General features: G+C 36.8%; 1 protein-coding gene and 1 long non-coding RNA gene across 8 annotated transcripts in view; one reads left to right on the top strand and one right to left on the bottom strand.

The window, feature by feature from the left end:
- myt1la (myelin transcription factor 1-like, a) overlaps positions 1 to 15,137 on the bottom strand; it is a 130,706-nt gene that overhangs the window by 88,229 nt on the left and 27,340 nt on the right. For all 7 annotated transcript variants that reach the window (XM_005160722.5, XM_005160723.5, XM_009294757.4 and 4 more), the window contains exon 2: positions 792 to 909. The gene's annotated coding sequence lies outside the window, so the exon portion shown is untranslated. The remainder of the gene's footprint in view (positions 1 to 791; positions 910 to 15,137) is intronic.
- LOC141379298 (uncharacterized) lies at positions 10,484 to 15,076 on the top strand. The gene is made up of 3 exons (XR_012395846.1): positions 10,484 to 10,639; positions 13,797 to 14,109; positions 14,218 to 15,076. It is a non-coding gene; the product is annotated as an uncharacterized lncRNA (long non-coding RNA).

Raw genomic sequence — 15,137 nt, 5'->3', positions numbered from 1 at the left:
TAAATCTTTTCTATTTATTATGTTCTTTTAATGACAAAAAGCTGAATTTTCAGCAGTCATGACTCCAGACTTCAATGTCACAAGATCAAAATTCCGAAACCATTCACTTATTTTCGTTCGGCTTAGTCCCTTTAATCATCAGGAGAATAAACCGCCAACTTATAAAGCATATGTTTTACAAAGTGGATGCTCTTCCAGCTGCAACCCAGTACTAGGAAATATCCATACACACTCATCATGGCCAGTTTAGATTATTCAATTCAACTATAGCACGTCTTTGGGGGAAACAGCAGCACCCAGAGGAAACCTACGTGAACACAGGGAGAACATGCAAACCCCACACAAAAATGCCAGCTGACCCAGCCGGAAGTCAAACTAGTGACCTTCTTGCTGTGAGGTGACAGTGCTAACCACTACGCCATCATGTCACCCATTAACCCTCTCAAGGCAGGCGTTGCTGATTTGCAAGAGTTAAAAGCATAGATTTTGCCTGTTTCTAAAATTTAATTTGAGCCTGAAAGGGTTAAATAGTTTTAATATGCTGATTTGTTGCAAGTAAAAACTCAATTCCAGAATAATTTGATGAACAGAATAGCATTTAATTGTTAAACATTTTTAACATTTTCTTTCTAAAAACATCAGAAGTTTTATCAGTCTATTTTGACCACTTTAATAAATCTTTGCTTGCTGAATAAATTATTTATTAAAAGAAAAGAAAAACAAGTACTGATTCCAAACTTGAACAGTAGTTTAACACTGCGACAAAGCAAAAACTCTGTAATTAGCATTACCTGAATGCAGTGGTTGATGGTGGGACAGGTGTGTTTTCTGGAAGCGCCTCCTGTGTGGTGCGATTAGGCAGAATTGTCCACTGTGTGTCCCTCAAAGCTGTTCCTCAAAACTCATTTTCTGTTAAAGGAAAGGAATGCAGAATCATTTATCAAGAACTGCAGTACACTTATAAGAAAAAACATACAGCTATTTGAAGCTTTTCAGAGCATTCTTTATCACAGTATCATAAAAAAATAAAAATAAATAAATATACAAAAATCTGTCTCCTTTTGTCTCAAAATATAAAAAGTGACAGGAGCATCTTTTTAAAGTTTTGAAACATGCTCCGTTCATAAGGAATAAAGCCACCTATATTTGTTTTCTTTTTTTTTCAGAGGAATATGCAGGTCTTTATGCCTTTAGATTGAACACAGTACAAAAGGCAAATCACTGGGGAGTTTTTTATTTGAACCGTATTAAATAAAGAAGCAAAGTCATGGGATTCTTTTCAAAGGTACTAGCAGGGCCTAAAAGTAACATTCTGCCACACTTGCCAAAGCTTGAGAAAACCTCAGTCTCAGTATGCATTTTTTAACATTATATGTACATTATTTCATTGCTACAATTCAATTCAATTCAATTCAAGTTTGTATAAATAGCGCTCTCACAATAATGATCATTCCAAAGCAGCTTTACAAAATAATTTATTATTTTAGTTAGCTATTAATTAGTTATTTAATTACAATCAAAATCAGTACAGATGTGTATAGGGTGGGCACGAAAGTGTTTTGTAGAGGGTGGATATTATGTTTAAAGAGTTCAGATGGAAAAACCTCTAAGTGCCCTACGAAATTTTCTTCTGAAATGAAAATTTTTCAGAGAGTCCTATATTTATGCTCACTAATTTCACATTAAAGGCAATAAAAATAATATGTTAATTGACAAAAAATGGAAATTACTCAACTTATACATAGGAGCCTGAGAAAAATGCAAATTTTAGAAGAAAAATTTAGATGGCTTTTAGAGGTTTAGAGGTTTTTGCATCAGAACTCTTCATATGTTAACCTGCAGTTATAAAAAAAGTGTGTATGTATGTATGTATGTATGTATGTATGTATGTATTTATTTATTTATTTTAATAAAACATGGGAGAACATGCACACAGAAATGATAACTGGCCCAGCCGAGGTTTGAACCAGCGACCATCTTGCTGTGAGGCAATCGTGCTACCCGCTGCATCACCGTGCTGCTCTAATAATATTAGTTTCCCTAATATATAGTAGTATTATATAATAATATCACCATAAAGTACTTAATAATAATAATATTAATAATAATAATGAGAAGAAGAAAAATAATAACAACAACAAAAGATAATATATATTAATATCATTATAATTAATGCATATAACAGTAGACTATAATATAATATAATATAATATAATATAACATAATATAATATAATATAATATAATTTAATATAATATAATATAATATAATATAATATAATATAATATAATATAATATAATATAATATAATATAATATAATATAATATAATTTAATATAATATAATATAATATAATATAATATAATATAATATAATATAATATAATATAATATAATATAATATAATATAATATACATTATCTTTCAGAAGAGCATACGCTTTCAGGCACACACAGTAACATATTAAGCACTCAAGTCTTCTATCTGTCAACAAGCTAACACTTCTATCTCATGCTCCTTGCAAATCCTGTTAATGTGTGTGCTGGTATGTGTGTCTGTGTGTGTGTGTGTCTGTGTGTGTGTGTGTGTGTGTGTGTGTGTGTGTGTGTGTGTGTGTGTGTGAGAGAGAGAGAGAGAGAGAGAGAGAGAGAAAAAGCAAGAGAGAAGCACAGATACAGAATCGCATGTGCATGCATGTATTTGTCAGTGCCAAGGCCAGCGACACAAAAGGGTGCTCTCCAAATGCTGGAGACGGTATTGAAACGCCTTTCAGACTCGGGCGAATTTCCTCAGAAAGACGGCTCTCTGTGCGTAACACCTTCTCATGTCTGCTTCGCACACAAATATTCGATGGCTGCCCCTCTTTTCAGCTGATGGATCGCTCAATCACTCACACTGAAGCTCTTATCTGAACTTCACTTGGTCAAATCAAAGCATCTGAGCTCCAGCTGTCCCCCAGTGGCGGAGATCTGGCCCAGCTTGCTTGTAATTGGGGGAAAACACTGTTTAGTATTCATGCCCAACACCCTTCTGTCTCACATAAAGTGGGACATACAGCTTCAAAATCTAATTCTCTCTCTCTCTTTCTCTCTGTGTGTCTTTTGAGAGGAGAAGTATGGGCTCTTCTGGAGGAGTTTGCAGTCTCAGAGCTCGGCATGTTTTTTATCTGAAAGCGACTTCTCCCCCATGTGAATCCTGCATACCTGCGGGCACACATTATGGCAGCAGATCGCCTCAGGTTTTTTATCTGAGCTCGCTGAGTTTTTGATTTTACGAATTAGCTCACCTAAAAAAAAGACAACTCTGACATCATTTACTCACTCTCACGTTGTGACTTTTACTTCCGTTGGGATGGAAAAATGTGGCGCACGTAGGCCATAATTAATTAAATATATCTACGTCTGCCCTGGATGTTCTTCTTATGTTTATTGAGTCTTTTTCGAATGAATCATTTTATGTGATTCACAAAACCAATCTGAATGAACTATTCATGAATCAGACGAAGGAAACTGTCAGTGAATTACAATTTAAATCTGTAAGAATCTAAAATCTCTGAATCTATTTTACACAGAGCTACAGTGCTCAACATATATGAGTACACACCTCACAAATCTATCTTTTAATTTCATATATTCAATATTAAGCTATGTAATTGTGTGTTTGTGCATTAGATTAGTCAGTACTGAAGCAAAAATCTGGAGCTTATCTAGCAAAATAACTTACGATAATGGTCCAAAAACTAGTACAGCCAAATTTATATGTTATAGAAAAATATTAAATACACATTTAAAAAAAAAAGAAAAGTCAAGAGAAGCAAAAAAATTTAAATAATTAGTTAAAATTTGTAAGTTGTAATTTGTTTTTGTCTAACTGTAATATCTTTTTTTTCCTAAATATGTTTGGTGGCTAAAATATAATTTTAATAAATATATGTTTAATAAATCTGTTTTGTTTAAATGCACCAACATACATATTCACGAAGAAATGTAGAGAAATATACATTTTTATAAGTGTACTCAATTTTGCTGAGCATTGTATGTCCAATAGCTGAATTGTCCACTTTTATAAATGTTTAAGGTATTCTTGCATCTTCTTCTTGCAAAAGAAATGGTACTGAAGCATATAATTTCGAGAAAAAAAGAGTGACTGATGCCTCAGAATTTCCAGAGAATAAAGAGACGGGTTTATTCAGATAATATCTATAATGATAATGATCTTCTTCTTCTTCTTCTTTTTTGGGCCTTAGTCTCGTATGTTTGCGGGGTCGGCTCTTTGAAACAAGTCCTCCATTTAGACTTGTCCATATGAAAACAACTTTTTTTTCTTTTTACACATTCCGGCCGGCCTGTCACCCTCATACACTCATACACTACGGACAATTTAGCCAACCAAATTCACCTGTAGCATGTCTTTGTACTGTGAGGGAAACCGGAGCACCCGGAGGAAACCCACGCGAACGCAGGGAGAACATGCAAACTCCTCACAGAAATGCCAACTGAGCCGAAGTTTAAACCAGCGACTCAGCGACCTTCTGAGGCGTGTGAGGCGACAGCACTACCTACTGCGCCACTGCTTTGCCCCTATAATGATAATGATATTAGCGTCGAAATCATCACACAACAACAGTCTTTACTGACAAGTAGGCATGGGACAATAACCGCTTTCAAGGTATACCTCGGTTTGGAAGTCAAGGTTTTAAAACCGCCAAAATTTTCTGCTATATATTTCCTATGGTATACAGTAGTCAACATTTGAAGTGGATCATCACCCTTCATGAAAGTTGTCCCAATACTATTGAACTATGACAGTTTTGAAAAACATTTTTGATTCACTTTGAATGTAAAGTTTATTTTGTTTTTTAATGTTTTTTAGGACAGTATATTTAGCAGAAAAAATATCCAAAAAGGGGCAATGCGGTGGTGCAGTAGGTAGTGCTGACGCCTCACAGCAACAAGGTCGCTGGTTCGAGCCTCGGCTGAGTCAGCTGGCATTTCTGTGTGGAGTTTGCTTGTTCTCCCCGTGTTCACGTGGGTTTTCTCCGGGTGCTCCAGTTTCTACCACAAGTCTAAAGACATGCGGTACAGGTGAATTGGGTAAGCTAAAATTGTTCGTAGTGTATGTGTGTGAATGAGAGTGTGTGAGATTCCGCTGTGGTGACCCCAGATTAATAAAGGGACTAAGCCGAAAAGAAAATGAATGAATGAATGAATGAATGAGTGAATGAATGAATGAATGATATCCAAAGATGCCGTTTAAAACTGTAAAGAAATCTGTGTTTTTGAAACTAGTGAAGACAGCAGAAGTCAATGATTCATTTGAATTATTAAGACTGACATGTTTAGCTACTGTTCCAAAATATTTTAAATGTTTCTTAACATAAGATATATTGTGTTCAAAGGGGGAACAAGTTTTTGTTTTTTATCCACGTTTTAAAAAAACATATTTTAGAGCAGTAATGACAGTACAGTTAAACCATGATATTTTTTATCCAAGATTGTTATACTGTCAGAATCTTATACCGGTCCATGCCTACTGACAAGTACATATTGCAGTGTTGTCGTCTGTCACTTTCAACGCTTGATTTCTTTACAGCAGAATAGATTGGGGTTGCAGAATAGTTGTGAAAGCAATCCTTTAAACACTGGATCCTATTCACTAAGTATGCAAATGTGCGCATAAAATAAGCAATTTTACAAACAAATCACGATTCGCCAAAACCTTGAAACTAAAACTGATTCTAAATCATTTTATGCTAAAGATATGCAGGAATATGCAGGAATCCCACTCTTAATGACCCTGGTTTATTGAAGTACTAATATACTAAAAAGCACACCTGATTTATACAGTAGTGATGTGGTCCAAATGGAGAGCATGGTTGCCTGAAGAAAAAAATTATAATTTATGAGTTTATACTCACACAAAAAATATATGTAAGTGGGATCAAAACAAGCAAAAACCTTTTACATATGAAAGATGAGTTTTATTTTTCTTACCCCAATGACAAGTATTTGCTATTGTTTTAAGCAGTCACTTTTTCAGAAAACAAGAAGTAATATCTTGTCGCATTTTGGTTTCGAAGTAAATGTATCTTGCTTTAAGAAAGTTTGGATATTTTACTGAAAATACAATTAAAAATACGGATTTAGAAACTTTTTGCAGTGAAACTCTGCAGGTTTTAGATAACAGGCAAACAAATGTTTTTTCCTAGTTGATCAAGTAACTAAAGAGAGGGAATCCAAACCTTCTGGTGAGAAGATCCAATCTTACAGTAACATCTAATCTAAAGACCAAATTCTAAATTTGGACAAAACTACTCCTAAAAAGGGATCTGGATGTCAGCATAATTTACACAAACCACAATGACTGAATATCAAGACCATGTTCAAAAGCTCCAGCTAAAAAATCTTCACTATTTTAGCATCCGGCCAAACTCTTCAGAAAGAAAGAGCTAAAAAAAATAAAAACACCCTTGCCTGGGCATTCGCCTGGCAGGGCTGTTGTCACATCCCATTCATCTAAAAACTGCTCCAGATGCAGAGCACCACAGTGAGCCTCTGCGCCCCCTCGAGAGTGAGCATGTGTGTGTGTGTGAGAATGCCTGCATGTGTGTGTGAGTGTGTGTGCATCAAGCCCAGTCATCAGGAACAGAGTGACCTAGTCAGAGAGACATGACCCTACAACCCTCAAGCCTCGGCATGCAATCTCTCCAGCTAATTCCCCCTCAACCCTGCCCAACATCATCCCACCGGACAAACCACAAAAAAAAACACTGCACGCACAAATCCAAAATCAGATTTACTGTTGATTCACGACACATGTTTGTCTATGTTGCGTTCCTGCACTGGTGTCAGTGACCCTGAGATTGGTCTGGATTTATGTGGTGTGACCGGTCAGATTTGCTTGGCTGGTTGTTGACTGGCCCCAATTCAGATGGCATCATGTCTACAAGAGCCCTGAAACACTCACGTCATAAGACATTATTCATTTCACTATCTCTCATGTTAGGCTGTGTTCTGGATGAAATACTTGCTTATTACGTACTGAACACTGCACCATATAGTGTATAGTGCATATTTTTTAATAGTGAAAAGTGAAACAATAGACATTATAGTGGTATAAAAAAATATAATTTATATTTATATGCATATGAACATATCACATACATTTTTTAAAGATTTTTTATAAATATATTTTTTTAAATATTTGGCAGCCTGATCAAATTATGAGTGAAGAAAACAATAGAAAAATTGTGATCTATATTATTGCCTTTATAAAGTTTAGTGCCAGTCATATTTTTGGTCAGATTTTTTTTATGTATTAAATTTAACATTTAATATGTGTTAATTGCCATTTCTTTGTAGTTATTTGTAAAATTTCCTAGTAACTTTTGAGTAAAAAAAAAATCATTGCAGTGCTGAGCAAAGGTTAGATTTATTTTGATCAAAATATTAGTAAATCAGTAATATGGTAATATAATATATTCAAAACTACTGTTTTCTTTTTAATATATTTTGAAATATACACTCATCGGCCAGTTTATTAGGTACGCCTGTCCAACTGCTTGTTAAAGCAAATTTCTAATCAGCCAATCACATGGCAGCAACTAAATGCATTTAGGCATATAGACATGGTCAAAACGATCTGCTGCAGTTCAAACCGAGCATAAGAATTGGGAAGATAAGTAATTTAAGTGACTTTGAATGTGGCATGGTTGTTGGTGCCATACGGGCTTGTCTGAGTATTTCAGAAATTGCTGATCTACTGGGATTTTCACTCACAACCACCTCTAGGGTTTATAGAGAATGGTCAGACAAAAAGAAAATATCCAGTAAGGGGCAGTTCTGTGGGCCCAAATACCTTGTTGATGTCAAAGGTCAGAGGAGAATGGCCATACAGGTTCGAGCTGATAGAAATGCAACAGTAACTCAAATAACTACTTGTTACAACCGAGGTATGCAGAAGAGGATCTCTGAATGCACATTTCAAACCTTGAGGCGGATGGGCTACAGCAGCAGAAGACCACACTGGGTGCCACTCCTGTCAGCTAAGAACAGGAAGCTGAGGCTAGAATTGACACAAGCTTAACAAAATCGGACAATAGAAGATTCGAAAAAAATTGCCTGATGAGTCTTGATTTCTGTTGCGACATTTAGATGGTAGGGTCAAAATTTGGCATCAACAACATCAAGAAAGCTTGGATCCATCCTGCCTTGTATAAACTGTTCAGGCTGCTGCTGGTGGTGTAATGGTGTGGGGGATTTTTTTTGGGCACACTTTGTGTCCATTAGTACCAATTGAGCATCGTGTCAACGCCACAGCCAACCAGAGTATTGTTGCTGACCATGTCCATCCTTTTATGGTTACAGTGTACCAGTGGTGGATTGAGTACTAAAAAATCATACTCAAGTAAAAGTACCATTACTTACCTAAAAATGTAGTGCAATTAGAGCAAAAGTATCTGTTGTAAATATTACTCAAAGAATGAGTAAAAAGTAGACCTTTCAGAAGTACTCAAGACTAGTGAGTAGTGAGTATTGAGTATTACGCTGTAAAAAGCTGATGCGTTTACATGTAATTTGTGCATGTGTGTGTAAACGTAACATTCTGTAGTGCATCAAGTTATTGCCAAGCAGGCACACATTGTCACAAGATGTTAATATTGGGGCTAGATTTAGGTTGTGATGTCAGGTGACCAAAATTCAATGTCTAGTCAGCATTTAAAAACAACAATATTTTGATGTCAAATGACGTTGATATTCAATTTTAGCTTGTTAGAAAGTGACCAAAATCCAAAGTTGAGCCAATATCTTAAACCAAAGTCAAATTAACATCAAATACTGTCATTTATTCATCAGGTGTGGCAACCAAAATCCAACATCTGATAAACGTCATAGGGGTAACGTCCCAATAATGTTAAGCTGTAACATCATTAGACGTTGATATTTGGCTGGCTTTAGGTGGGCTGTTGGACATTACCGTTGGCCTGACATTGAGTTCTGATGTCAACCTGATTTTCATTTACAAACAAAATGCAACTTCTCCATGACATTAAGATACAACATCAATCTAACGTCATGTTGACGTCTTATGCCTGCTGGGTGTTTAAGCCTATTTCGTTCATTATACAGTAGACATCCGTCATCTTCTCATCAGTGACATGCATCTAAACAGTCTCTGGGTCAATGCGTGTGAAGATTTTGGACATCTTCTTTGATACTTTTAATGTTTCCAAACAGTTTGCTGCAATTATAAGGTGCACATGTCTTGATGTTGTTCTTCATGATACGATTTACCTTCTATGTGCGATTTTATTGGACAGGAATCACAGGTCAGATTTTTCTAATCCCCATAAACAAGATATAATCAAGTAGTGACTGCAGGTCGAAGAAAAGTAGTGGAGTAAAAGAACCAACACAGCACTTAAAATGTACCCAAGGGAAAGTAAATGTATAAAACTACTTAGTAAATTACAATTTCTGAGAAAAAACTACTCAATTACAGACATTTGTGTATTTGAAATTAGTTACTTTACACCACTGTAGTGTACCCATCTTCTGGGGACTACTTCCAGCAAGATAACTGACCATTTCATAAAGCGTGAATCATCTCATGCTGGTTTCTTAATGACATTAAGTCCACTGTACTCAAAAGGCCTCCACAGTCACCAGAGCTCAATCCGATAGAGCACCTTTGGGATGTGGAGGAATGGAAGATTTGCATTATGGATGTGCAGCCGACAAATCTGTAGCAACTGCGTGATGGTTTCATGTCAGTATGAACCAATCTCAGAAATATTTCCAGTACCATGTTGAATCGATGTCACGAAGGATTAAGGCAGTTTGTAAGGGAAAAGGGGGTCCAACCTGGTACTAGTAAAGTGTACCTAATAAAGTGGCCGGTGAGTGTACATAATACATTCTGAATGTGTTGTGAAAACTAATATTTTTATTTTCTTCGATGAACGTGAAGAAATGCAGAAAAAATAAGTATAAAAATACTTTAAAACAACCTAAATGTTTTACTGACATTTTTAGCATAATATGAATTTCAGAAAAGAAACTTACAAACAGAAACCAAAAAAAATGGTTTACAAAAAGTGTGTACTATTGTATTCAACACATTTTGGCAAATATTGCAGGTCATTTGGGCATTTTTTTGCAAACTAAGCTGGACAAGGCAATCAAACCAAGTGTAAAAGCACCCTGAAGGCACCCGATTGTCTGCTGGGGAATAAAAGCTGATGGTCAGTGTAGAAAAATGTTTGGCTGACCAATATGGTGGTATATTTAGTCAAGGGGCTTCCAGGAGTCTAGACTTCTGCACTTCGGTGTGACTCACTCGGTGTGAACGCGACGGTAATGCAAATGTGTGTGTGTGTGTGTGTGCGTGCGCACATGTATTGCAGATGCCTTCACAGAGTCTAGCCAGAATTCCAATCAGCGCACAGAGTGGAGAGTGTGGGCTGCTCGCATTCTCCAGTCCTCATTTAGAATCAGAGCACATGCACAGTAGAGCTCTTCATTATTAGCTACATGACTAGCCATGAAGCCATAGGTTATAAGCAGAATGCAAGCAAGCAAACAGGATCTGCCTGAAATTAAGGACAGCTTTCGAACCGCATCATTGGCCTGTAATTGCAGGTATTTCTAGAAGAACATTTAATTTCCTCTAAATCAGTAGTATTTTGATTTGAAATTGTTCACATTGAGTTTTTGGTTATAAAGTGAAGGCAAAATTCTTGCTCACACAGGGACATCAATTAACGTAATGAATGGCACCCAAGTCAGCATTGTCATTGTGAGTTTTGGATTACAATCATGTGAGATGAGGTTATGAGCATATTAGAAGATCTCTTCGTTTTCCCCAGTCGCTTAGCTTTAAGCATGTAATACATTGGCTGTATGTGAGTACATGTAATGGGTTGTTTGGCAATTTAGAAATCATGCAGACTCAAGGGAGTTGGTCAACTAGTTTATCTGAAAGATTGATGAGATATCCTAACACACAAGTATATTAAAATACATTTTGTTAATACAAGATTGAGAATAACTAAAACAACTACTAAATAAATACTATGAGTGATAAAGGAATTAATTGCTTACGATGCAAAAATTGTGTGTCAGCATTACTCTATATTATGTAAAGATAAACTGTTGCTTCTTTGAAACTAGTAAGCTGTGGAACCTCATTACACATCAAATAAATAAATCAAAGGTTATTTCTTATTAACATTAGCTACATAAAATCTATTATAACTTAGTATCTCATTTATTTATAAAGTGCATTAATGCCAAGGTCTGGTTTTGAAATAAGGTAAGCAAATTGTGATATGTATGTTTAAACACAATGGGATGTAGATCTCTAGTAGCATCAAGAGTCATAAAACCTAAAACCTCACAGATAATGTCCTGAATAGATGTAGAAGCTTCTTAACAATCTGGAATCATGATTATCTAAGGCTTTTTTTTTTTTTTGCAATACATGTCTGTATGACTTTATTGCCTTTCTGTATTGCCAGAGACAGCCTTTTATTTCTGATTAAAACTCTGGAAAAGCAACCTCTGTTCTGTCTTAATGGACAAAAAAGTTTTTCTATTTTCTTGAAGGCTGGTGGATCAGAACATGGTCATGTCTGTTGCTGCTACACAAAAATGAACCTCAGAAACTCTGTTGATTTGTTTGTTGTCCTTTTTTACACAGGACGGCTCAGAACCTTTGATCTGTTAATATATTCTACCACACAGGCTGGAGATTCAGAACCTTTGGCTATTCGGTTAATGTTTCATTGGTTTGCAATTTGGCGCTTTTCCATTAGTGCTGTGATTGGCTGCTGGCATCAAAGTGTGCATGTACTGTAGTGTGTAGCCAACCCTTCTTTTCCAATCATAACTAAATTGCATAGTCCAAAAAAATAGCTTAAAAAAAGTCCTTGAAGTTTTATTGATGCATTATTCACTTCCCAAACCATTACCTGAATTTCTTTTGCAATGATATGAATATTAAAGGGCACCTATGATGAAAATCATCTTTTGTAAGCTGTTTGGACAGAACCGTGTGTAGGTATAGTGTTTCCACAGTCATATTGGAGTGCTATAAAGAAAATAAGTCTATTTTTTTTAATTTCCTGATGTTAAAATAGGATCAAAATCCCTCCCATTTTGAGGCCCACCTCAACGTGACGTAGGAGTGCGTTTTCCCCAACCACCAAACTGATTGACAGCAGCATATTAACATGTCTCCGTAGTAACGCCTATAATCATATCAACAAGACAGGACGTGCGCAAAGCAACTGGGATTGAAAGATCAGTTCAGTTCTCTGATCATCAATTATCATCAGTTGTGATCAAGAATGAGTTTTACAAGTTTAAAACAGTGCATGTTTGTAATGAATTCCAGCCATTTTACTGTCTTTACTTCATCACTACAACTGCATATCAATACAGTTATAAAAGAAGGGGCTTCAATTCTGGTTTGTGGACGTTAAATCAGGTTTATTTTGTACATTAACATAACGGATATCCAAACAGCAGCATATATTAACGTGTCTCCTGTCATATTTGCCATGCAAAAACAGTGCAAAGTAAAAAACGTGCATGCTGTGCGACTGTTTGTGTCTGTGTGTAGTTTGTGTGTGAATTTTGTAACGACACTGTGTCTTTGTAACGACACTACGACTCATCATTCAATTCAATTCAATTCAATTCAGCTTTATTTGTATAGTGCTTTTACAATGTAGATTGTGTCAAAGCAGCTTCACATAAATGATCATAGTAACTGGAACATTGCAGAAAGGCTTGAATTTACTTCACAACAAACACATCAAATAATCATTGGTAAAGTTCTTACTGTAGTATTTCTCACAAACGTTACATGAGGTCTGCTTCCTTCATGTCTGTCCCTGTGCTGTTTATCTGACGCAGTCAAGGTGGAGATTGGGGTACAACAGGTTCCTTTTAAGGCAAAACCAGGTGAAAACTGTCATGTATGAATTTATTTGTATGTGAAAAGATGGATTTTGGGCTGCACGGTGGCGTATTGCGTAGCACGTTCACCTCACAGCAAGAAGGTTGCTGGTTCAAGCCTCAGCTGGGTCAGTTGGCGTTTCTCTGTGGTGTTTGCATGTTCTCCCCGTGTTCATGTGGGTTTCCTCCGGGTGCTCCGGTTTCCCTCACAAGTCCAAAGACATGCGGTATAGGTGAGTTGGATAAGCTAAATTGTCTGTAGTGTACGTGTGTGAATGAGTTAGAATGGGTGTTTCCCAGTGATGGGTTGCAGCTGGAAGGGCATCCGCTGCGTAAAACATGCTGGATAAGTTGGTGGTTCATTTCGCTGTGGCGACCCTAGATTAATAAAGTGACTAAGCCGAAAAGAAAATGAATAAATGAATGAAGATGAATTTGTGTGGGGTTGCACTACAATAACAATTCACGAGAATATTCGTTTTGCTAAAAAAAAGAGCATGAGATTGATGTGTTTAAGGTTTCCAAAACATAGTTATGAAAGAATTTGGATGCAGTCTTGAGTTCTTTCTTTGTTTCAGCTATTGCCGTTGCATCCGGAGATCCTGAGGAATATTTTATAGTGTTCAAAGGCCAAAATCCAAGGTGCCATGAGGGCAGAGACTGCATGTTGACTAGCGAGAAGTCCTATATCTTTTCTGCACTTGGTGTTTTTTTCCTGCCCTCTACAGGATGTCTGGCAGCTGTCCTAGCATCCTTATCAGATGGAGTTGGACATTTGTTTGTGTTAGTCCACCAAAATATAGCAACCTCTCCTTCTCTCTTTTCATTTTAACAGTCAGAGATGTGTCCCGGCATAAAACTGGCCCTCAGTATGTGCTCTTCACACTACAAAACATGCCTGGCATATGTCCTGTTTTGAGACAGCATCCAACCATTTCTCGTAAGTTTCCTCATTTATGTACTAATGGAAACGTTCTGGATCTGCCAGATGCAGCTAATTTGCAAATAGCCCTGTGTAGAGGGCTCTCAGAGTCTGACTCAACCCATATAGTGCATGACATGGATACAGTCCACCAAGACACTCTGCAATAAACAATGAAACAAACCCATCTTCCACACGGATGCACTCTATCGCATCCTCATCAAAGGTACGGCTCGAGAACAATGCCTCCCTCTCTATCTCATTTCTCTTTACCTCTCTGACTCCTGACTCTCTCTCTCTTTCTCTCTCCTGGGGCCTCATTCTATTCCATCAGGCAGAGAAGAGCTTTAATTGCCCCTGCCATTCTCAAGGCTTGCTTATGGAGAGAGAAACCCGTGCCATCAGGTCTTAATGATGCCTGGCAACCGCGTGGGATCCAACCAACACGTCGTCAATGGCAACGGAGGCACCAGAAGTCCTCTCTCCCAGCGACGGGTAAGGCGAAGGCTTCCTGAGACTTCACGTCCTCAGAGAGCGAGAAGCAGTTCAGCGGAAAATAGCTTTTGGCCCCTCATTCGACAACCTAAGCTGGTGCCAGGCCCGGAGGAGACGTGGGCACCCAGACTGCCAGAATCGTCTGACAGGAAGAAATCGCATGTTGCCCATCAGATTATACCAGCAATGACTTGCTGAGAGCTAATGGATGCATTCAAATGTGTTCACTTTTTTCCAGCAAGTCGTGTCGGAGGATTTGTCAGAGACATTTTTTTGGCCTTAATTTTATTCATTTTCATTTTTAATAATTACAGAAAAACAATACAGTAAAAACATGAATATTGTTAAATATTAATGGCTGCATTTAAAAGCTTTCAGGTTTTTTTCTCTCCTAATTTTAGTTAATTTCTGTCTCTTTCTTTTAAAACCCATTTAATAATTATACCCATACGAAAACCCAATTCATATGACCCGGACTGCAGTTGTTGGCTTTTAATTATTAGCATTTTAAAAATTTTACATTTAAATTACCTGCACATGTCATTCTTAACATTTGGAAGAATTATCAAAAATAAGAATTTAGAAAACATTAAAACTTAATAATAAATGATGACCCTACAACTTAATGTTACTCATCCAAGAGCTGATCACTTCTAAAGAAGGCTGAATTAAATGCAGCTGCGAAAATGCAAGATGATACTCAGTATTCTCTGAAATATTTTTTGTTGCTGTTCTAAATTCACTTGGATTTTTGTTGCT

This window comes from Danio rerio, chromosome 20, assembly GCF_049306965.1.
Source record: "Danio rerio strain Tuebingen ecotype United States chromosome 20, GRCz12tu, whole genome shotgun sequence".
Lineage (NCBI taxonomy): Eukaryota > Metazoa > Chordata > Actinopteri > Cypriniformes > Danionidae > Danio > Danio rerio.
The sequence above is the reverse complement of the archived record's forward strand: the minus strand, read 5'-3'. Positions and strand labels throughout refer to the sequence as shown.